Below are 24,257 nucleotides of genomic sequence, written 5' to 3' on the forward strand. Positions count from 1 at the left end.
TTGGAAGGAGTGTTGGCTGTGATGTAAACTCAGTGCTAGGACAGTACTCATCTTGGGAGGGATCATGCTTTCCAAAACACTCATACTAACAAGTTTTGATCTGATGAATTTTGGATAAATCAGAATCACAAACAAGTTCAGTCTAGGGGCTGTGACCAAAGTCCTAATTGCACTTGTCAGTAGTTAATTTGAAGTCTAGGTCTACCATTTGGAGCAAACAAGATCTCTTGATTTTCACTATGGTTCAGCCTCTCCCACTTATTTATCTATTGTTTGTCCAACTTTGTGCACATCGAAGTCTCCACACAAGAACTGAGAACCTCCTGGCTGACTCCATAAACACACTGTTTTGTTCTACTGATATTTGAACACGTATCATAATTCCAGCAAGTATCTTGCAAGTATCTGCACCAAACTTTTTCAGGCAGATGGCTGGTGTAATAACAGGGATTTATAGGGCCTTTGTTTCCTCATTAAATTTACTGTCCTCCAACCTGTTTCCAGGGGCCTGGAACCTCTCCATCAATTATTTTATTTTATTTTATTTATTTATTTATTTATTTTCAGTTAAAGTCGTATGTCAAGATGATCCTGGGGGGACTCTTACCGTTGCTTTGAATTTGGAGATTCAGATTGGGTCATCTGTCTCCTCTTGCCTTTGATGGTCCATGTTTAGCAGTCCTACTGAGAGAAGGGCTTGGTGCTGGCTGGGAAAAGGGATGGGATGTGCATCTTGCCTTGCTGCTTGCCCTTGAGAAAAAGAAGCTGCAAAAGCAACCCCATCACATATCTAGAAAGAAGAGCAGGGAGAGAGATATAGTGGGGCCAGGAAAGGCAGAGCAATTTTGCTAACATTTAGCAGTGCATTTGTTGGCACTGTCCATCACTAGCTGTAAGGCCCAGCAGAGGTTATTAATTTGTTAGGCATTTCCCAGTGCTACCCCCATAACCACCTCATGACCATGAACGTCTCCTCCAAGCCTCAGGAAGAAATATGATGGGATTGTGTGTGCTGGGTCGGGTTTGCAGGCCACCAGTTCAGCAAGGCTGGGTTATATTCTATGTTGTGAGCTCCCTGGGGCAGGGAATGCCTTAATGGGTTTCGTTTTCACAGTGGAGTTGCTTCTTTGTGGTTTTAGGGAAACATGCACAATACTTAAACAATGGATAGCAAGATTGAGATCAGGAGGCAAATGAAAGCATGAATGACAAAAGGAACAAGCACAAGCCAAAAAAAAACAGGTGATAATGGAGAGAGAGAGTGTGTGATAGCCACAGGATCATGTTTATCTCAGCTTCTGTAAGAATCTGATATTTTTTTCTGTGGAATCTTCTGGCGTGGGTAGAGATACCATAAAATATGTCAGTCTGAGCGTCATAAATACCCAAATTCCTTCTTCCCCCTATCCAGTGCTTGTCTGAAGGAAACGTTTGCATATTCCTCTTTTTAAGTGAACATTGATTTCAGGACTTGAGTGGGAGGAAGGAATAAGAACTAAGGATTAATTGCTTGATTCATTCTCTGATTATCCTCTTCAAGTATCAGAAAAGGTATTATTATCTATTATTGCTGAAAGATCATTATTTTAATTGTTCTTTGATGGGAGTAGAAAACAAGGGAATCGGTCACTCTGTGTGGTCCATTAGTAGTGTGCTAAAGAATAAAGGAGAATCCCGTGAAGCTTTTCCCAAGAGAAGACATTTATTAGGTTGTAAAATAGCCTCCCACAGAAGCACTCAAAGCCCTGTCACTTAATTGATAAGTTACTGAGACCAACAAGGCCTAAGACTTCTCTGAATTAGTTGCTGTTTGCACTGAAGTGAAATGTTAAAAAAGTTGATTTGAAGATTCCCAGTGACTGCAAGTATCCCCCACACATAGCAAAATTGTCAAAGAAACTGGATTTATTTCTGTTCTGAATGTCTAGATTCAACTTTTAGCTATTGGTCGTTGCTAGAGCGTTTACTCTTAAGGCTGAAGAACCCTCATTAGGTAACTTTTATTCTGTTTTTACATACTTATAGTCTGTGATTAGGAAAACCTCTTAGGCTTTTCTTTGTGAAATTAATGAGGTAGAGCACCTCATCTTTCTCCAGAATAAAGTTTCCCAATTCTTAATTCATTCTTGTGGCTTATCCCTGAATTCATTTGCATTTCTTAGTATTTGCAGCCTCTGAAATATGCTCTGTATATCAGTAACAGTTGCAAAAATGCCAAATTAGTATGATGTACAATTTCTTTGCTTCTTCTACTTGATATTACATCCCCAGCGCATGCCTTACTGTTGAAGATGTCAGACTTGTTGTCCTTAAACTAATTAGACTCCATAACTTGCTAGGCTTTTTCCAGCTTACTGCTTCTGGCCTCCTGTCTCATGCCTGAGAACCAAGGTCTCCCGTGTTCAGTCTTACATCCAGGAGTCTGCATATGTCTGTACTGAAATTCATACTCTTGGCTTGTGTGCAGTTTTCTGGATTGCTCTCTGGATTGCCTTGCTTTATTGTCCTCTTCATACCACCTTTGCAAACTTTCACAAACTTGCTAAATAATAATTTAACTTTTTCTGCCATCTCAGAAGTAAACATATTAAATGACAACTGGTGAGGCAGGATCTAATGGGACCAAAAATTCACTCAATGACCACTTGCAGTTTACTACTACAAAGATATCAATTAGCTAATCTCCAATTCATCTATACTATGCTGATTTTAAACCAGTTGAATTTAGTAGTCAATAATTCAAGCCTGGAGTTTTCCAGAAGCCTTTTACATCCATCCTATTACTTTTATCAACCTCATCTGTAGGCTTATCAAAAAGTGAGACTGGATTAATTTCATGGGATTCCTTCTCTGCTAACCATTATTGATGGACTATTATTGCCTATTTGTCTGTAGCTGTCTTATGATTTTGCTTGGGATTGATGTGAAGCAGACAAGCCAGTGATGATAGGCCTATTTACCCCTTTCTAATGTATGCAGTGTGTGGGGAGCATCAAGTCATTTACCACCTTCTGAAACCTTTTAGGAGTTTTAGGAGGAAAAGCATTGCATTGCAGTGAGCAGCGTACACACAAGCAGCTCCTGGATTTCACTTACGAGTTTTTAATTTTTAAAATTATTATAGATGTGACTGTTGGTTTTTATCATTGTATCATACTCCCTTCTGGGTAGCTTATAGAATGGGTAGCTTCTGGGTAGATCATAGAATCTCATGGGTTTTGTGCTTCTTCAGAAAATGGATAGGAAGAATCTTTCAGAAAATCACCTGGCCTGAACTGAACTATATATTTTTTTTTCTGTTCTATTCCTGTACTCATCAGATGAATTTTTGAGCATCTTCCAGTAGTGCATTAAGCATAATGCTTATACATCTTTCAAGTATTGTTTTCTCACCCTCCCCTCTTGGGAGGAGTGTTTGAAGTGTAGCATATTATTTTGATAGGATTTTAAGGTGGTTTGGTTCTTATGAACTGTGTGTGTTCTCTCATGTGTTTTATTTCACATAGGCAATGCTAAAGAATTGCATCATATAATTGTAGTGAAAGTAGGTGAGATCTGAAGTAGTCTGTGGCTCGTAAAGGAATCATTTTACTATTTTAATGAGACCCTGATTTCTCTTTTCATGGAGCCAGAGGATCAGAGTTTTTAATCACTGTGTTCTTCTAGAACTTTTATATGTCTTGGAGATGTCATGGATTCAGAAGACAAAAATGAGCATCAAGGACCAGAAGTAATTTCAGAAATCTTCAGGAAACTGGGCTAGATGGTGGAGGGGAGGTTTGTCCTGCAGCGGGTGATGGAGGAGAGGTGTGACCTGCAGTGATGCTCTTAGCTGGCTGGGTTTCCTGTACTATGAAATCTCCATGCCCTATATCCATCCCACAGTTCTATTGATTTAGCCAGCTCAATCTTTAAGGCTTTGTTCAAAAATAGCACCATAGAGGAGCTCAGCATCAGCATTCCTTGTAAGCTGTACAACTGCATGTGGGAAAGAAAGATTTCTTCTCAGAGGCACTGGGCATTTCAGGTTGAAGCGTTACCATGGCACAAGTCAGGAAGAAGGGATGTTTGATTCAGAAATCTTAGCTCAGCATTGCTTCAGGATGTTCAGAGCATGACTGACTGCTGGGAATGCAGCTAGGCCCATGGCTAATGGGTAAAAACCAAAGTGAAACATGCTGTTAAGAGAGAGAGATGACACTTTTCAGACCCTGACCATCTTTCTTTGCAATGACCAGTTTTGATGTATACTGCAGTTACTGAGGGTTTGAGAAGGGTTTGCCATCAGGTAAAAAGTTTGGGCAGAAGTTATAAGCTCCGGGGAGGTCAGATAGGTTTTATGTGTCCTGTTTTGTTTTGTTTTGTTTTTCTTCTTTCTGACAACTTGCTTACATGTTAATCCTCTTGCTTGAATTCATCACCTTCCAAAGGGTAGAAATGCAATGCTGAGATATTGAATGCAGTCAATTCACCCTTAGCAAGACATGAATACACGCAGTTAACTAAGACCCTTAAGAGCAGTAGTTCCAAAAGTTCCCTATTCGTGAAGCCATTTTTGGTGCCAAGGCACAAGTTTCCTGCATACTTGCAGGACCATTAGCATTTCTAGTTCCAGGCTGGGGATGCAGCCCAATTTGGCAACCCCTGCTCTTGCCCCGTGGAGTCCCAGCAAAGCAAACACTCCTTGCTGAGCCTCTTGAGTCATGAAATCTGCAGTTTCAATTGGACTTTCTTTTCCTCTGTAATCACTGTTAGATATGAGACAGCATCAGCAGTGCTGTGCAACTGGGATGAAGGCTTTCATGGCTCCTCTCTGTATTACTTTTAATTTTTAAGAGGATTCCTGAGCTCAAGTTTTCTTCTTTAATGCATGGGATATACTTGTGGATAAGTAGCTACTGAGTGGTTTTGGTTCTGGGAATAGTTCTTTGGCCTCAAGAACATGAAGGTTTCCCCAGAGACTTTCCCAGGAGGTTGTGTGCTTTAACTGAAATGACTGTTCATTGTAAATTTATATCACTTTCACCAACTTAGTGCAGCAAAGGTAGTGTTGGAGGCAATGGTTCAAACTGCAAAATGTTGCAGTGTTCACATTGTGGTGACTGCAACCACCATGGAGTTTTACTGTGTTTAAAAAATCACCTAATGTTGGCTTGCTGTGGAAAAATGATGCCTGCTGGAGTGTTTCTGCCTCTGACCATCTTTTGACTGTGCCCCAGCGTGAACTCACTTATGTAATGCTTCCTAGCGGCAGTGCTGCTGCAGGAGACGTGGCTGTTTCTGCAAGCAGAGGTAGCCCCACCCCCGCTTTTACAGGTCTTCCCAGCCATGAAATTCAACAAATGCCATGCAGGGGAGCAGGGGGTTTGTTCACAATCAACACAATGGTGGCACTGCACGGTGGGGCTTCATCCACACCTACTGTACCTGGTGAGCTTGCTGAGAAGGGCTGTGTGCTCATTTCATCTCATAGTGCATTGCCAAAGACTCTTTCTTTTCTCCTGCTGCAATTTCCCTCCCCCCCCCCACCCCCCTCCCCCCCCCGCAGGTAAGGGAAGGCAGCTGAGTATCACAGTGAGGTGTCTCTTGGTTGATATGTGTAATTTTTTGCTCTTGTGCCAAATGCAGAACGACCATGTCGTTTGGGAATATGTTAGCATGTTAGCTCAGGGCTGGATTTTCAAAGAGTTGACTTCACAAGAACATGTCAGTCCAAGGCTTTGCTGCTGACACTTCTTGGCTGTGTTATCAGCAGCTTTTAAGGAGTCAGTCTCAATGTAACATAACAAACAATAATAAATAGTTTTAGGAATCTTCTCCATTATCTATGATATTTGTGGAAGTCATGATTTCTTGGTTGTGGCACAAATCTAATGTATGCAAGAATAGGCACTTCCAGATGTGCTTCCAGGCCTGAATTCAGAATCACAGAATCACAGAATTTCTAGGTTGGAAGAGACCTCAAGATCATCGAGTCCAACCTCTGACCTAACGCTAACAGTCCCCACTAAACCATATCCCTAAGCTCTACATCTAAACGTCTTTTGAAGACTTCCAGGGATGGTGACTCCACCACTTCCCTGGGCAGCCTGTTCCAATGCCTCACAACCCTTTTGGTAAAGAAGTTCTTCCTAACATCCAACCTAAAACTCCCCTGGCGCAACTTAAGCCCATTCCCCCTCGTCCTGTCACCAGGCACGTGGGAGAACAGGCCAACCCCCACCTCACTACAGCCTCCTTTAAGGTACCCATAGAGAGCGATAAGGTCGCCCTTGAGCCTCCTCTTCTCCAGGCTGAACAAGCCCAGCTCCCTCAGCCGCTCCTTGTAGGATTTGTTCTCCAGGCCCCTCACCAGCTTCGTCGCCCTTCTCTGCACCCGCTCAAGCACCTCGATGTCCTTCTTGTAGCGAGGGGCCCAAAACTGAACACAGTACTCGAGGTGCGGCCTCACCAGAGCTGAGTACAGGGGGACGATCACCTCCCTAGCCCTGCTGGTCACACTGTTCCTGATACAAGCCAGGATGCCGTTGGCCTTCTTGGCCACCTGAGCACACTGCTGGCTCATATTCAGCTGACTATCCACCATCACTCCCAGGTCCTTCTCTGCCTGGCAGCTCTCCAACCATTCCTCTCCCAGCCTGTAGCTCTGCTTGGGGTTGTTGCGCCCCAGGTGCAGGACCCGGCACTTGGCCTTGTTGAACTTCATGCAGTTAAAAATCTGTTGCAGTTAAAAATCTGAACTTCAGAGCCAAAAATCTGTACCATTCTCCATTCAAGAGCACTCAGGAGAGAGCCTGGATACCCCTTTATTTATTGGAGTTGCCTCCATATTTCATGAGCAGAGACTTTGTAGCATGAAGATGTAATTTAAGATCATCCCTAATCTGATCACAAGCACTCAATTATTTGCATTTTACAATTTAACTGCTCTTGGGGCAGAAGCAAATTGTCTCAGCTGAAGCGTGGGCATCGTAAGGTAGTCTGCTAGCGATCAGTTGTCTGCAGCCAGACATCTGGCAGGAATCATATCTGTAGGACTTCCGTACTCCCCCAAGGTAAGCTGGGCTGCTCCAGAGGACTGTGTTCCCTGGGACAATAATTCTGACTCGTTTCCATGCCTCATGTTCTTGCATCCATTCACAGCAGAACTCAAACTGCAATGCTGCACATTAGGTATTCTGCTTGCTTTATCTCAGGTGCTAGAGCTTATTTGTAGGATTTTTTTTCTTTTGCCTTTTGTTCTTCCTTTTTCCTGTTTCCCCACTCTTCCAGTTTCTGTATGTGTAAAATTACATGCCAGCTTAGCATTTATGTACTTGTTTCCTGTTCTTGCTCATGCTGACTTAGAAAGCCTGGAGGAAAACGCTCTAATTGAATGTCCATTCATGTGTGTTTTCTGTACTTCCCTTGGAACACAGCTACACGTGGAAACCTTGTCAAGATCAGAAACAACAGAAATACAAGCCCCACCATTCCACAGAGCACAGAACAGTCATAACAGAGACGAATCATCCTTATTTTCTGTGGGAAAGTCTCATCACTTCAAAGCCTGTCCCCTTGACTCCCCTGCTGATCGCCCTGTTAGCTGCCTCCATCTAAATTGGGAATGTTGTGGGTAGATGATGCCAGAGACACCACAGTGAGGGAAGCTCTGAGGGCTGTAGTGAAAGTCATCTGTAACCCCCAGTCTAAATCACTGCAGAGTGCAGTACAGTAGGGAGTTGGAGCTGGCTCCACATGAATAGAAACAATATCCACAGTGCACCCAAGCTAATGTGCTCTGTCAGTAGGGCTTATCAGTTCAAGAAGCAAAATCCCTTGCATAGCTTTGCTTCATCTGGTCCAAGCCAAGGCATTCATCCACCAAATGCCATCCTGCAATGCGAGGTAGCACTGCCAGCTTGGTAGGACATCAGCTTGGAGATCTCACTGTGTTGGGGCAAAACTGATTAAAGAATACATAGGAAGCCACACAGATTTGTATTTCACTTGAAAGCATCCTCCCAGGCATCCAGTGCACTTCTGTCCTTTCTCTCCCAGGTGTCTGGTAAGCCTCTGGCTTTCGTTGCTCAAAGGAAATTTTGCCTTATTGGCAAACTGCCTGGTTTTAATAACCTCCAGTCCAGAAATTGCAGTAGCTTCGGTTTGCTTTGGACAACCAGAGCTGTCTTCCATCTAATTAAATCCACTAGTGGAGGACAAAGAGTGGAAGGGAACTGATTCATCAGCAATAGTGTCTCAAATCCATTTGTTTACCTCTGTAGTGCTCTGGGAAATGTTTTCCTTAAAAACCGCAAACTGCGATACATGGAGATTGGCAGCTGGGTGGTTCTGCTGAATATAGTACTCTGTACAGACTAATTAGAGACACACAGATCTTGCTGACACCTCTGCGACATCCGATCATTCACACAGGATAAGGTCATGCTGGAAAACTTGCAGGAATCTCAAAGCAGAATCTGACAAACCTTGGAAGTTTAAAACCATCACAGTCTTGCCTGGTGCTTCCTTTGCTGCTGCTTCCTCCAAGAAAGGTTAAAAGAAGAAAGGTACTTTTAAGTTCCTCTTTGTAAATGAAATAATAATTGCTGGAAAAATAAAGCAATTGATGTAATGTAAACCTCCTGGAGTAACTAGAGAAGGTGCTATAGAGGCTTCCCAGCAGTTATACACTGAGAAACATTCTTAATCTCCTAGATAATGTAGAAAAGGAATGACATTTATTAGCTACAAGTCCTCACAAGCTGAGGATGCAGTTTTTAAAACTGTATTTGGCTCCCCCTCCTTTTCCTCCTTTATTGTGATCCTTCACCATGGATCATTTTATGTCCAAACTCACCTTCATCTGTTATCATACTTCAGTGATTTATCGACATCACAAACTTCTGATTAATAAGGCTAGACGAACATCCATCAGAAGAGCTGAGAATGTGTGATCATTTCCTCTCGGGCTCTCATTAGCTGTAGCTCTCCTTTTGGGAGCTTTATTTTCTATTTCCAGACTAAAACATATGATGTTTAAAAATAATTTCCTACAATTAATCTTTTGTTTCTCTCTCTCTCTTTTTTTTTCTTTACATTCAGTTGAGATCCTTTATGATCTCTATACTGACAGCTAAAACAAGTAAAAAATAATCCAACCTATCTCTTTGTACACTCAATGAATAAGCAGGCAAGTCCAAATTAATAAATAGCTTGTTTCAGTTTCCTTCATTCAAGGTGGAGAATGTAGGCTCTACAGATAATCCTATGATTGTTTAAAATGGTTGTGGGATAGGTAGGAATTACAGTCAGTGTCTTTTCTGAAAGAATATCCTTTTTTTTTCTTTACATTGCCTGAGTTTTAAATGACATAGGTTGTTCTGAAATGCACCTCTGGTATTTTCAAATTATTACGCCAACTAAGGTGAAGAGGGTTTTGTTTTAGAGTTTCCATACCAAGTTCTCCTTTTAATGAGACACTCCTAGGTTAAAAATACCTTCCAAAAGTGAATTCCCACGTCTTTTCTACATTAGTGACAGATTGGAGAAGAAAATGTGGAGTAAGCCTGAAAGTGATAAGTTGAGGTTAGAGGTCTAGCCAAAGTCAAGTGCTAGGGAGTTTCAGCTGTAGAGAGCTGATGCTTTGAATTATAATCAAGTGATTAATGTTTCTAACATAAATGGGTTTGGGAGTTACAAGGACTTGCAGCAACAGCTTCATAAGTATGGTGAAACCTGCTTTGAGAGATATTTTATTTATAGCACATTCATTAGGTTGGACAGAATGGACAACATGTACTTATGTGGTTAATGATAAATCCATCTGAGGACTAAACCAGTCTGCTGAGTTATGAGAGAGCCATTTGTAGGTCAGATTTTTCTGAAGAGGGAAAGACTTGAGAGAAACAATTCTTATTTGTTTGGGGGGGGGGGGGGGGGGGGGCAGGGAGAGAATGGCAGTTGAAATCAGCTTTATTCCTGATGTAAAGTGTGCAGGATTTAAATGTTACAGATCTTCTTCCATTTCTAAAGGTCTCTTGCCTGTGAAGTCTGTGTAGCCGGCTTCTTAAATACCAAAAGTAAAATGGGAAGGAGCAGGCATGTTTGGAAAAGAACAGAATATTTTTATAAAGTAGCTGGTCATCTAATGGTGATGTGTGAAAACTGCAGTGATCTCTGTGAAACTGCAAATGTCAGGAAAGGCTTCATCTCTCTAGCATTATAGTTTCACTTGTGGAATTCAGAAGTGTTATCATGAAATGAAAGGAATTGAACAAACAAACAAAAATGTAATCGTGCCTGTTTGTTCCTTCTGTTTGAATTCAAGAGACCTGAATCCTGTCTCCCTAAGTGGTTTAGAATAAAGAGTCTTTCAACTAGACGTAGTTTCCCCTGAATGATAAAACAAAGTGAAAGCATAGCTAATAAAAACAATGCTTTGGTACCTTGTTATTGTTGTGGTTTTAGGGATAGATCTACCAACAGGATGAAATGGATTGATTCCCCTCTTATAGCCTTATTCAGGGTGGTGCAGGTCATTCATCCACAAGTCCTACTGGTTTCCACCATGGGCCATGCTGCCATTGGATTTCAAAGTGAGCTCTGGACAGGTCTCATTAAAAAAATAAAATAAAATAAAATAATTAAAAAGGAATTTTAAAAAGGAATTAAAACAAACCCCTTATTCATTCCTTTTATATAGCAGCCAAATGCAAAGGTGTGTTATTTCTCCCAAGAGTCTCATTAGCTGCTTGTCTGGATAGGACAGCTGAGGATGGTAGAACCAAAAACCTCACAGGTAAATGTCTATCAGAAGGGGACTGCACTTTGCACATCCTCAAAAACAAACAGGCAAAACCTGTCCACTTGAGACACGCCTTTTCCCTGCTGCTAGTCTGATTTTTAGGTAAAAATGGAAATGTGTTCATTGTCAAGGAAGCTAATTGCAAAGTGCCTGCTGTCAGATATGTTGCCAGTACCTTTTCCAGGTGTTGCTGCAGGTGCTATGTGAGGGTGAGCTTAGTTTATCAGGAGCCTGAAAGCTGACTGATTATACCCAGTAAGTATTCTTAGAGTGAGAAAACAACAGCTCATAAAAAGATACTTAATTCTATATATAACTTTGCAACAAAGCAAAGTACAGGAAGCTGCCTTAGATTAATTCACACTGAAAACTAATTTATGACACTCAGGATTATGAGATAATGAAAGACACAGTGGCTTCTCCCTCTCTTGACATCTTTCAATTCAGAGTGGATGTCCTGCTGAGAAGATACACTTTAGTGACACACAGTTTGTTGGGCTCAAGCAGTAACTGTGTGAAACCTAATGGCCTAGTCAGAGTCTACCTCATTCAGAGGCTATCCTGATCACTTGTTTCCAGCATCAAAAGGCATGAGGACACCATTATCATACTTATTTTATAGATGAGGAAGAATCTGTGCACTGTTATGTCAGGCAAACACATCTTGCTTTTGGTCCCCACGTCAGACACTGGAAAAATTAGGTGTTGAGATTGAGAGAATTACCTAGGCTCCCTCCATGGTCCCTGAAAAAGAAGGGGCAGCTCTTGAGGTGATTCATCTCACTTGTCTTAAACTGGGTTTGGATAAGATGAATTATGCTCTGCAATTTCCATTTAGTACCTACAGAGAGGCAGCACAGGAATTAAGTTCAGACCTAACAGCGAGATTGCTGGGATGAGGGGAGATGTCCCATGGGTTTGAGGAGCTGCACTTGTGCATTGGCCAAGCTCCAGGGGTGGATGTGCTCCTCAGCATACATACAAACATCTGAGCCTACAAAATGCAAGAAATAAGGGTGTTAAAGCTGTGTGGAAAACTCTGGGACTCACAGGGGTGAGCCTGTATTTCTGTAAGGCCTTCAGATGAAGAGTTTTGTGGAGCTTTTGGGTCACTTGTCATTCTGAGACTATTTACGCGCTGCTATATTGTAGTTATTTAGTTAAATTAATTAAATAGTTAATTAAATAGCACAAGTCCTGTATATCTGTTATCCATGGTGTTAAATTCTGTTGTGGTCCCCAGCACAATGGTTATCCCAGTCCAGTGACAGCACTGGCATGGCTTGGACATTAGCATTGGCCAGAGCTCATTCCCTACAGGTGGTTTGGGTACAGCCATTCACTTTTGGAGGTTAAGGGCATTTAACCTCTCATGTACGTGTGGCTGGACTGTGCCTGCTGGCCCCAGGGCCAGAGACCCCTGACCCCACCGAGTTCATTAATATGGATATGTCTAAAGCAATGTAATGTAATCTCCATTGGGTGAGGCGTCACAAGGTTCATCAACATTTTTTACAGTCTTTTCACCTTCTGTTTCTATGATTTTAAATATACTATTAATAAATATTCTTTATTATTTTAATTCCCCTTATGTTATTATCCTTGTCAGGATCAGACCTGTGGGGAAACAGGTGTGGTACCTTGGGCTTGATGCAGGGCATTGCAAATAGTGTGGCACTGTCTAATCCCCCTTCCGCTGTTCTCTCTAAACTATAATGACTTTAGAAATCTGATTTTGGCCTGAATGCTTTACTCTGCATCATGGGCTGCCCCTCTCAGTGACTTCCATGGGCTGCACTGGAGTGTGTCAGGGTTTGGAGCTGAGGGTGGTGTTTGGAGCTGGTTGACAAAAAAGATCTGCGAGGCCTCTTCCTGACAGTACACCAGCTCTGATCTGAAATGTGACACAGCCTCAGACATCTGTTTTAAGGGCATAACTGCTCTGAGCTTATTTGAACTCAATACGGGGCTCTGTTTATATTTCTCTGATTAATTGAAAATAACCTCTTGTTAAGGGAGTGACAACCGATACCTTAAATTGTGCTCAAGTCATTCACAAGAGAGAAAAAAATACACCAAAGGTTAGGCAGGTCAAAGCCCTTGTTTGGATCAAAGCATATGTTGAACACTGTATAAATGCCAAATCTTAAAGTGTTTTGTATTTAAGGTTGAAGTTTGGAGTAAAATGATACTATACCAATAAATCCCTAATTCATCTTGTTAACACACTACCAAATTCACAAAAGCACGGTGAGAAGGGATGCTTCTGTTGGGCTGACTGGATCTAAGTGTCTTAAAAATTTACAGCAGAGGTGAGGTCATTGCTGTAACACCACATCCAGTTCTGGTAGGCACATTTAAAAAAAAAAAAAAAAGACTTTAACGCAGTGGAAATGGATCTCAAGAGTGACAGGCACAGTTTGTGGTCTGCCCATAGAATCTACCTTACTGTGAGAGACTAAAAAAGCTCAGCTAATTTTATTTATTCAGGACAAGGTTACGAGATAACTTGGCTGTGGTTTTGTAAGGTCAAGCCTATATGGCGAGGGAACAGTGGGCTCCAGTTTCCACTTGGGGCTGAATGGTGTGGGTACTTTCCACCAGAAAACTTGGAGGAACCACAGCTATAGCTGGGCTTAAAATACTCTTGCTGTGCTGAGAGTGAACTGAGGTTGGGCTATGTCCTGGTGGGCTGTAGCTCTTCTTTGTCCATGCTGAATCTGTGGCTTATGGAGCAGATCAATGGGCGATGGACAGGGTGGAGAGTGAGGCCAGGCAGGTACTGATTAAAAGGGCAGCCTTTCTTCTTCACAGGGTGATAGGCACTGAAATAACTTATCTGGGTTGGATTGTCCTTCATGGATAGTCTCTGATTCAGGGTGGGATGTGTCCCCGAAAGATGTGCTGTAATTCATAGTGGTCCTGGTGTTCATTCAGGACACTGCTCTGTGGCTTCAGCTATAAAGAAAATCAGACCAAGTGATCGTAATGATCAGAGAAGTGTCCTCACCTGGCCTTAAGATATTTCTATTCAGCAGGAATATTTAAAATTCTTATTTTAATAGGCCTGGCTTCCAGCTGTCTCCATGGCTTAATGTATCTGTTGGGACGTCTTGGGGCAGAACGAAGGGAACTCATCAACTTCCAAGTAGAAAATTTCCATCTGACCCATACCTCAGTCTATAGCGAGCTGTTGTGTGGGTGGACTGGCACCCATCTCGTCCACCCTATAACAGCATCAGGAAGACTAAAGAATCCCTTAGGAAGTCCCATGGGACCCTACCAAAGGGTTTTGGGCACTGCCTGCTGCAAGGGCAGGTGGGATTTGCCAACAGCCTGAAACCTGGGGTGCCTACAAGGAATCACGCACCCACAGTGTTAGGTCCAAATGATGCTTTAAATAACGCCACCCAGCTGGGTTGTCTTGTCCCCTTGTACCCAGCACTCAGGGAAGCATTGAGGGATTTGCCTCGCTGGAAGATATCCACCAGCTTTGTTCAATTACAGCAATGAATCTCATCCAGCAAGGCGAAGGCTTGACCGCACACCCAGTGTGACTGTGCTTTGGTGGGTCCTGTTGGTGTCACGCAGTGCCAAAGCCACGTCTCCTGGCTTGCCAGCGCTCGGACTGCTGCCTGCCTTGTCCCTGAGGCGCGCAGGGCAGCATGAATCTTGTGGGGCTGAGAATGAGACCCCTGCCCCATACCCTCTACCATCTCCACGGGCTGGCAGCTGGCAGCGCTGTGTTTTGGAGCAGCTCACTTGCAAACCTGGGCAGAATTAGCTGGGCTCCCGCGGGCAGCGGCTGACGCACGGGGGGATCTCGTATCCTGCCCGCAGCCCTCTTACACAACCTGCAGCCTGCGAGGGGCTTAGAAAAGCCATAAAGCTGCTGCAAACTGTGTTTCGCTCTCAGTGTCTAACACCATCACACAGCTCTTGCTCAAATAAATAAACTCTGATGGGAACCTCCCCCCCACCACACACTTCATTCCCTGCTTTAATAAAACTTGTCACAGCGCTGCTTTTTTTTTTTTTTTTTTTTTTTTCTTTCCCCAAGTCAGCAGATTTTTAGGCTGGCTAATGAGGGGGAAAAATTTCTTCTCCCCCCGCACCCCATTCAACTGCCTCCCCCTTCTTTTGCGTCGGGGGCCAAGTTTGGATTGGAGCCTGGTGAAGTTTCTGTGTCATTTCCTGTTGCTGCCCTCGACACTCGCTCCCGCGCTGCTCTCCTCCCGCAGACGCTCACTCGTCCTCACTCCCGGCTCGCTGCTTTTTGGGGAGGATGTGAGCAAGCACGGGAACACCCCACGCTCTCCCTTGTCACACCGCCTGCCTGCCGCTGTCCCCACAGGCTCAGCTCCTGGCCAAGCAGAACAGCCGAACGGTAAAACAACTTTCTTCTTTTCCCAACAGCTCAGCGATACTTTTTTTTTTCTTCTTTCCCCAGGCAGCTGGGAATTTAAGGCGGCGAGAGCCAAAGCAGCCTTTTTTCTCGCAAACTTTCTTCGCCAGGGGGACGCAGCTGGTGGCTGTGGTGGTCCCAGTGGGGATGGATGGGAACAGAGGTGGGGAGCCAGGGGCTGTGGATGCGGAGCCCAAGCGTGGCGATGCGGGAGTGCGGTGTGGGGCTCTGGAGAGGGGAGAGGTCAGCATCCGCGAGGGCTCGCATCGGTGCTCTTCTGCAAACACTGATGGCTTGATGTGAAAGGGAAAAAAGGAGGAATAAACCTGGCTGTGGGGAAGCCAGTGGAGGGAGGTGAAGGAAAAAGCAGGGGGTGTGCAGTGTTTTCTCTTACATGTCCGTCTTTCAGCTTCAGCCTAGCGTTTACCCTGGTGAAAGGTTTTACCTAAGGCTTGCTTGCTGTGGAGTTCAGGGCTTTGTGATCCTGGGGACTGCTATCAGACAGAACTGATACTTACTAGAATGTGAATTACACTCGCTCAGGGGAGTGGGGACAAATCAGCTGGCATCTGTAAAAACCTGCCTGTAATGCTGTTCCTCTGACATTTCCTTATTTGCTCGCTAAAGGCAGATATATTTATTTATTTGGTGAGAAAAAGACACAAATGTCTTTAAAGCAGAGCGCCTGTGACTTCATGTGCTATTTCTGTCAATCCTGACTCGTTCTGTCTTGACTGTTTCTTGGACAAACAAGGCATAACAAAGTGATGGCTAAATCCCGAAGCATGTGCTGGAGCTAGTTCCCGGAGCTTTCCGAGTTAAAAGGCTTGCTTGAACTCACTGACACAGGACAGTAAATTTCAACATGTCAGTAAGTGAGGGGAAAAAAGAGCTTGCAGAGCATAAAACACCGGCAGATAGGCAGCGGCAGAGAGTCGGTGCTGCACAACCCCAGGGTCTTCACGGGCAGGATTAGTTCCCAACACCCCCAGCTACTCGGCAGCATCTAGAAAGGTCAATTATATGTGTAGTGGTTACCGGCTAATTAGAAGTGGGGGAAAATGCCTTGGAGTTGGCCCTGGGAAAAATGATCTTAACAGTTTGTGTACAGTGTGTTTACCTCCAAGTCATTGATCGATTCATATTTCTCCCTCAGCTCACCCTCATTTTATGTTATTTTCACACTGAAGTCCTGCCTGGCCCCCATCCCCATGATGGGAGTGTAGGTACAAGATGGGAAACATAGGCAGGGGGTTTTGGGCACACCCTGAGCACATCCATCCTTCACCCCAGCCTCCAGCTCAGCTCCACATCCCATGGCTGGGGAAAGTTCAAGCTCCCTGCCCAGCCTTGGCATCCCTTGTCTTGTGTCCATAAGCCATGAGGGACCCAGGAGACGTTACTGACATCTTTGCCTGGAGTTCATTTCTAGGCAAAAGCTCAAAATCTGTTTCATAGTTCCTATACAAAAGTGTTTTTTTTTTTTTTTTTTTTTTTCCCCAAAAAAAAATTGGGCTGTGTAGGTAATGCTTTTTTTGGGTCTTCCCATCTCTCAGACTCTTTCTGACTATCATGCTTCTCCTTACTGATTATTCTATAAACATTCTTCCCTTTCAGCTCACTCAGCTTCTGTCTGTATGAGTAACCTGTTCTTGATGGTCTTTGCTGGCACCTTGTTGATACCCACGGTCCTTGACATAGGATGGCCTGGGATAACTTCTGTGTGTTGCTGGGAGCTTGGATGGGCCAGGACACTCCAGAAAGGCATCTTGGATGTGGCCACCTTGTTTTAGAGGGTAGGAGAGTTTATTAATACGTAGGCGGCAGGCTGTGCCAGTTGGCTTCAGGGTTGAAGAATGGGCTCTGGCACCGTTCAGTTTACTAGCAGAGACGTCGCCAAGAGGTTAACGAGCTCGTTTAACAGAGGGAGGGGAGAAGCTGTAGCAGGAGTTACTCCTGGCACCTCTGAGGAGCTGAAGAAATAGTATTTACCTGGAACTATGCTTTGCATTTCTAGGTATGAGAGGAAATGGAGCAACAGAAAGATGTTTTTGCAGGAGTCCAACAAGCAATTTAACTTGCAGCTGAATTGAGCAATTGCACGTGCAAGGGGGCTGGAGGACTAAGCAGCTTCAGGTGCTGCTTAAAGGGTTGTTAGAACCTGATGTTCTTTAGAAATTCATCTCTGTATTTATGTGTTGAGAGAAAAACCTCTGTTTCAAATGCAATTTGGGGTAATCCGATTCTAAACTATCCTACATCTTAGCCTGTGGGTGCCACAGTGGCTTTAGATAAGAACAATGCAATTTCACCCTTAACTATTTTGGATCTAAACGTGAACCCACTTCATTTTAAGCTAACATCACTCCATGATTTCAGTGGAGTTACTCCTGATTTACAGCAGTTGAGGGCAGATGAAAGTCAGTCCCTTCATATTTGTTTTTGTGTATGATTTGCAAGGGAGAAAGCAAGACAAGAGAAACCTGCTCAGGGTGAGATCATGGTGGGAGCTGAAGCGGCTTGGGTACCACTAGCACCTTTCTGGCTTTTTTTGGCTTTTGTGGCTTTCTCTCTTGCCCCATATCTCATCTTTATGTTCTGTTAATGGAACCTTGCTCTCTATAAAAGCAAATGCTGAAAACAGGGTCCTGGTCCTGTCTCTCCCCTTGTGCGAGCATGTTCTCCACACCATGCTTTTAGTGTTGATGTGGCCTTGACAGATGAGTCAAGGGATGGAGATTCCAGTTCTGCTGCTTGCCTTGGGAAAGTGCTCTGGAGCCCAACAGACTTTACTGTCTGGAAATATTTCCTGTTGCACAACATAAATTGTCTGTTTCAGTTTAATCCTGTTGTCTTAAATTACATCACTAAAGTATTACCTTGAGTGAAGCCTCTCTTCTGGGCCACTTCACTGCAGTGGGGGAACCAGTATTGTAAGAGGCCTCAGGTTGTGAAGTCTCTGCAAGAAGGTGGAGTGAGCACGAGTTTCCCTTCCCCCTTCCTCCGTCTTGCACAAGCGCAGGATGAACAAGTCTTGCTTTGTAGCAGCTTAGAGGTGCGGGTCTGTGCTTCTTCTAAGCCCTGAGCTTCAGCAGCCACCCTTCAGTCCAACGGTGGCTGCTGAGATCTCCAGGAGACATCTCCCATTACTGGTGGCTTCTGATGACTCTGGTGGTCCTTTCCTCTGTGCTGCTTTTTTGTGCTTAAGTTAGCAATACTCCCTCTCCTATCCTGCCTGAGGTTGCTCCAAGGATGCGCTGGTGCTGCCTGGCCTCACGTCACCTGCGGTCTGCTTCTTTCTGCTGGGTTTTGCCTGGAGCCCCAGATCTTGTGACATTTAAGTGCTGATGCACAAATGAAGGTAACATTCACACTCTCTAGTGAGTCTCTGGCTCGCCTGCACAAATCTCTTGTTTCCATTCTTCTAGAGCAGCGTCACTACCTGAGGACAGCCCTCGCCTTGGTGTTGCAGGGAGCTGTTGATCACTGCTCTGTTTATGGGATATTGCCATAGCAATCAGGATGTGTAGTGGAGATAATAAGGAGATGAAGAGGTACATGCCTCCTTCCCTCTCCCCCCTCCTTCCCCAGCCAGCATCTTGTTTGCATTGGCTATTTTTAAACATATTTGCTACCAGAGGCTGAAGATCGCTATCAGTCTGAGCCTTGCCACCGTGCAACTCACAGCTGTTTCAAGTGGATTTGTGCTGAGGGTGGAAGGGTGGTTTTTGCTCTTCCAGCTGCTGGCTTAGGGCTCCTGATATAGCTGCTGATGATTGTGGCTCCCCAGGAAATCAGTGAAGGGTACCAGCCACTTTGACACGGACCACCAGACAGCTTAAAGCCAGAGCTTTTCCTCCTTCCTCCTGACTGCTCCTGGAGTCGAACTGGTGAACGCAAGGTGAGAGGCTTCTGAGTCCCATCAGCAGTCCCCTCAGTCATCCTCTCCCTCCCTGGAAGTGTTGTTTTTGGTTAATTTGTACAAGACTGGGCCTCCATGCTCTATCCTGTGGGAGGAGGCTCGAAGCTGGAATTTTGTAATAAATGCCAGATTGTTCTCTTGAGGCACAATGGAGAAGGCCACTCCTGTTGCTTCTCCAGTCCTTGTAGGCTCTTGTTAGCTTAATCTGCTAACTGTGAAAGGTTTTCTTTCCCCATTGAGAATAAACCTGACCTCTGCAGAAGGTCAGCATCAGGGGTGTTTGTTCTGAGATTCATGCTTTCCATGGAGCCATGGTGGGAATCCCAGACCACATCTTCCTGATGCAGGTTCCCAGAAGTTTGCTGGGGCTGAGTCACTCTGAACGCACCCCCAGGCCATCTGCAGCATTGCTGAACCACAGCATTGCTGAATCTGAGGACTTTTGCTTCCCTGTCCTTGGCCAGTCTCTTTGGTGCTACCCAAGGAACGCAGAACAATCTGTCCCTGTGCACGCCAGAGGCAGCTCGTTTGTGCTGGAGTGAGCGTGGGCTTGTATCTGCAGCTCAGGGCAAAAAGTTCTGCACTCCTTAAAGGCTTTCTGTAGTCAGGAAAGAAAAAGAATCTGGCCATCTGATTTTGGCACTGTCACTGATTCCTCATGTGACCACATTGTTTCAACCTTCTTCTCCTGACTGTCAGCAATAAAAAGACCACCACTCCCTGCTCTCTCCTCCTGGCCACCTCACTTTGAGATGGCCATAACATAAATAAGCATGTACAACCATAACTGAAATGTACGCAAAGAACATGCTATATAAATATGATTTTGCTTCTTGGCCGTCAGTCATCCTACTAAGGACAGAGATAACAACGGGTGAAACCCGTATCTCATCCTCAGTGGTACCTGGCACTCACACTACCTGCAGCTCTTCTGGAGTTTCCCAGTTGGACTTAATTTCACTAGCTTAATAATATACATCTTGTACTCCTTTTATTTGAGTACTCACCATTATTGCCCTCTGACATAGTCTAAAATTATATAAATTATGCTTGGATTCCTTTTTTCTTTTTTTCTTTTTTTTTTCTTCTTCTTTATTAATGCATACATGGACTGTATGAGATTTAGAGATTTCAGAGATTTATTTTTCTTTAATGAAATCAATCTCCTTTTCCTGGCTAGTGTACTGCACAAATGTCACATTTAAATATGTGCTTTCAAGTTCAGTCCTCTCCCTCAGACATATTACTTTACACTACATTTGGCTGGGTTAAATTGCACTGCTGATTTACTACATCAGTGGCCACGAAAGACTCGAATTCCTCTGACTCCTGTTTTGTTGTTTCTCTCTATTTACTATACACAGTGCTCTGGTTTTGGAATGGTTGGCAGACTGTAAGCTACATTTCTTATTTCTTGTCTTCCCTTGATATAATGTTTACAATTGGATTCATATATTTAGCACACTCAGAGTCAAGTAAATTGCAGAGCAAGTACAAAAAGCTCTTCTGAGAGCAGTATGAATGCCACAGTCCTGTGCTGTGCCAGGCACCAGCTATACAGAGGAGGGAAAGGGGTAAAGATGTGCCCAAAGTTCAGGGAAGCTCCCTTGTCTGTCTTCTACAAGCAGGAGCTGGAAGCAGGAGGATGCTCTTCAACCAGCTAAGGAGGCTTGAACAGCACCAGGAGCACAAGGAGGCTTCTCTATCCTCCTAAGTTTTGTATCCAGAAGATTTCCACCTCTCTTCTCTGTCCAAAACCTGCCTGAATGGAAGCTCTGGGTATGAGATTCGAGTCTAAATACCTTTCACTAATTGGGTTTTATTGTCTAAGAAGCAAACTAGTGCAGCTTTGGGAATTCCCTTCTTTTTGTTTGCTTACTTGGAGAAGCCCTGGCTAAGCAAACCTGCCGGGCATGCTGGCTCTTCCTGACCAAAGGTTTTAAAACGGGTTAAAGCATGTAGTGACAGCAACAGTGGCAGCAAAAACCTTCCCTGGAGAGGAAGGAGGCACCCCAAAGGCAGTCAAGCCAAGCTCCACCTTCTGATTTTACCTCCCTGCGTGGGGCTGCGTCACCTCTCGTTCATGTGGAAGCTGCCAGGTGGTGAAGGTCTCATGCACTGCAGGTGAGAATTTTCAGCTGATACTTAGGAAAGGCTTCTCCGATGTCAGCCAGTTTCTGAGAGGAGCTAGCCAGGAGGTAGGTGCCTGTTCAGATATATCCCAGCCAGCTGGCTAGCTCTCAGCTTGGCAGGCAGGAGCACCTAATTGCCCTGCACAGACACCCTGTCTCCGTGGACAATACACGAATGCTTACAGGTTCTGAGTCATTCCTCAGAAATTCAGCACTCTGTTAGATACCTCATCACTCACGATAGGTGCTCTGGGTTATGCTGGTGGGCAGGATGTCTTTAGGTTCGTATTGTTCTTTATTCTAGGTGGCCTGAAGTCAACTTTCCATAGCTTGGCTTTTGCAGGTGCAAAGGAAAGGTTGCAGTCTGGGGAGGAGTACTGTTGGCCTTAATCAGTATTTGCAAAAAAAAAAAAAAAAAAAAAAAAAGTATGCAAGGCACTGCCCGTTGTTACTAAGAGAAATTGTGCGTGTTAGGACCACATGGCTATCATGCCACACAATCTCACTTTATTTTCTAGTAGCACTAAACACTTACTGATTCTGTCCAGACCTTGCCTGTTCTGTAATTTTCTAGAGTTGTCTCTACCAGGCAGAAGCTTGCCTGCAAAAACATAACAAAACAAACAAAAACCCAAACCAAACCAAAAAACGAATAGTATCCATCCAGGGTGCTGGTTTGTTCTGCACAGCTTTTAGTGTGCAGCTAGCTCACTGCCAAGCATCACACAGCACAGCAGAGAGCGAGGCAGAGAAGTGCCTGTGAATCACCATGGAACAACAGCAGGCGAGCCAAGTGGCCCATGTGATTTTAGGCAGGGCTCAAGAATTTCATTCCTTTAGCTTCAACCCAGGGGGCAAATTTGTTCATTTCTCTGGCATCGCAACAATGATAAAGACTGTGCACCCATTTGCCCTGAACTAGTGTGTTTTTTACTGTGAATCACTTGCTGTTCCCATTGTGTGAGATCACAGCAGTTTTAACTTTAGGAAAGGTGGAGATTCACTGGAACCAACTCTCATGTCTACTAAGCTGCCTTTCCCCCCTCCTGAGTGTAGAAGATAGCTTTAAAGCAAAAGTAAATGGTGTAGTCAGAGTAAGTGGGTTCTAGAATCAGACAAGTTCACTGCTCTGAAGTGTGTTTTGCAGATGTGTTAGGAGATGGGTGCCAAGCTGTGAGCTGTCTCTTATCTCCACAACAAATGACAGAGAGAAATTTTAGGAAGGTTGAGGTACCTGTGTCTGCAAAAACTCCAGTGGTCAGTGGTTCTTTTGCATGTGTTTGGTACATGCTGGTTCTTGAGTCTTTTCTTGGAATTATTTTGAAGAGTACTACTTGGCTTGGACTAAAAGTTTGTGAGATCCCTGTGTAATAGCATAGACAGTCAAGTTCCAGCACCCATGCTTTCATCCTGAACTAGGAAGGAATAATTCTGGGAAAGACAGGAATACAGGCAAAGATATGAAGAACACCACCTGCTTGAGAGAAGCAACCTCGAGAGGTAGACATATAACTTTCAACCTTGCCTTTCCATGTCTTCTGGACAGCCTGGAGTTATTTCACAACAGCACAGCTCAAAGCAGGCACCCTAAATTATAACTGTGTTGCAGTGGTTCTTCAGGGTATAATGTTCCCCTACAGCCCTTAGGACTATTATCGATCTGAGGGGGGTGGGGGACACTTGTGTCCTTCACCATTCATGACAGCAGGAAGGTCATCTTACCCAACTGCAAAATCTACTATCTTGCACCTGTCTGCCAGAGATTTAATTCTTTCTTGCCTGCAACTTGCTTGAAAAACGAAAAGCTCCATGTGACTGCTGTGTGTTATTAGTGAGGGAAGGTTGGAAAAAAATCCCCAAGACTTTCTGTCATATAAGTTGCTTGAGAAAAGACATGCTATCCGTAGCGAGACCTCACAGCATGCAAATTCTCAAAGCATATATGTAAAAGATTGAAACTGGAGGTTTTGTTGACCCTGGAAGAAAAAGCAGATTCCAAACTGGGGCTCAGAAAAAAAAATAAAAAATCTCCTGTTTCAACAATATTTGTTCTTGCTTTATTGATGAATAGATGCAGCTTGCCTGTGTTGTGGTTTTGCCCTGTTTATCTTCTGTATTTGCATACATTCTCTTGCTGGGCAATTACAATTTCAAGATCTGGCCTCAAGGTAGGCAGCAAAAGAGCCACATCATCTCTTCCTTCTTCTCTTTCATTGAATTTCTGAGCTTGGGGTCTTGCTTTTGAGCAGAATTTTTGTGATGGGGACTGTAGGGACTAGATTACCATAGAGAAAATGTGAACCTCCATCGAGGTTTGAACTTTGGTCTGCAGAAAAGAACCTGATATTTCATTCTGAAAAACTTCTTAGGGTCATAAGGACCTACAGATTAAAAACACACAGTATAGGAAAGCTTAACAAAATAAAATCTCCATGGCTTTGGAGGGAATTAGTTCTACCTTATTGTTTTCATTGAACCGTGTGACTTGGAGAAGGATGAAGTGAACCTGCTCAGAAATCCTCAGGAAGAGATGTGGACTGCTCGAGGGTGTCCGTGGGGGCTTTTCCCCTGTCCAAGGCTGGGTAGTCAGTTCAACTGTTCTGCTGCAATATGCAGTGACAAGTCTTTCCTGTGAGGTTCAAGGCACAAAGAGAAGAAGCCATTGCCAAGGCAGGCTGCATTTTTTTATATATTATTATTATTATTATTATTTATTTCATTTTTTATTTTTTTATTTTTTGTGGGGGAAGGGAAGGTCTGTGGTCCCTCACTCCTTCTTCTGAGTGGTTTATCTGCTATGCAGAGGCTGTTACTGTAGGATGACACCAAATTCTTCTATTTGACTTCAATTTAGCTTTTATTTTTTTTTTTTTTTTTTTTTTTTTTGACTATCCCAGTCTGAATGTAGGTTCATTACAGCCCCTGTTTACTGGGAGGCATTGTAGAAAAATCCTAGCATGCATTTATTTAAACATAAATGGAGTAGCTATAGAGCTCTTTCCAAAGAGTTTA

The 24,257-nt window shown here is 43.9% G+C and overlaps 1 protein-coding gene across 4 annotated transcripts in view; it reads left to right on the forward strand.

Annotated features, from left to right (window-relative positions):
• EVA1A (eva-1 homolog A, regulator of programmed cell death) overlaps window positions 1-24,257 on the forward strand; it is a 199,027-nt gene that overhangs the window by 122,054 nt on the left and 52,716 nt on the right. The window contains exon 1 of one of the 4 annotated variants that reach the window (XM_082755734.1): window positions 15,028-15,173. The exons of the other annotated variants lie outside the window; for them this stretch is intronic. The gene's annotated coding sequence lies outside the window, so the exon portion shown is untranslated. Of the gene's footprint in view, window positions 1-15,027; window positions 15,174-24,257 lie in introns of those variants that run through there. 4 annotated transcript variants of the gene reach the window in all.

This window comes from Aythya marila (assembly GCF_965140915.1).
Source record: "Aythya marila genome assembly, chromosome: 3".
Lineage (NCBI taxonomy): Eukaryota > Metazoa > Chordata > Aves > Anseriformes > Anatidae > Aythya > Aythya marila.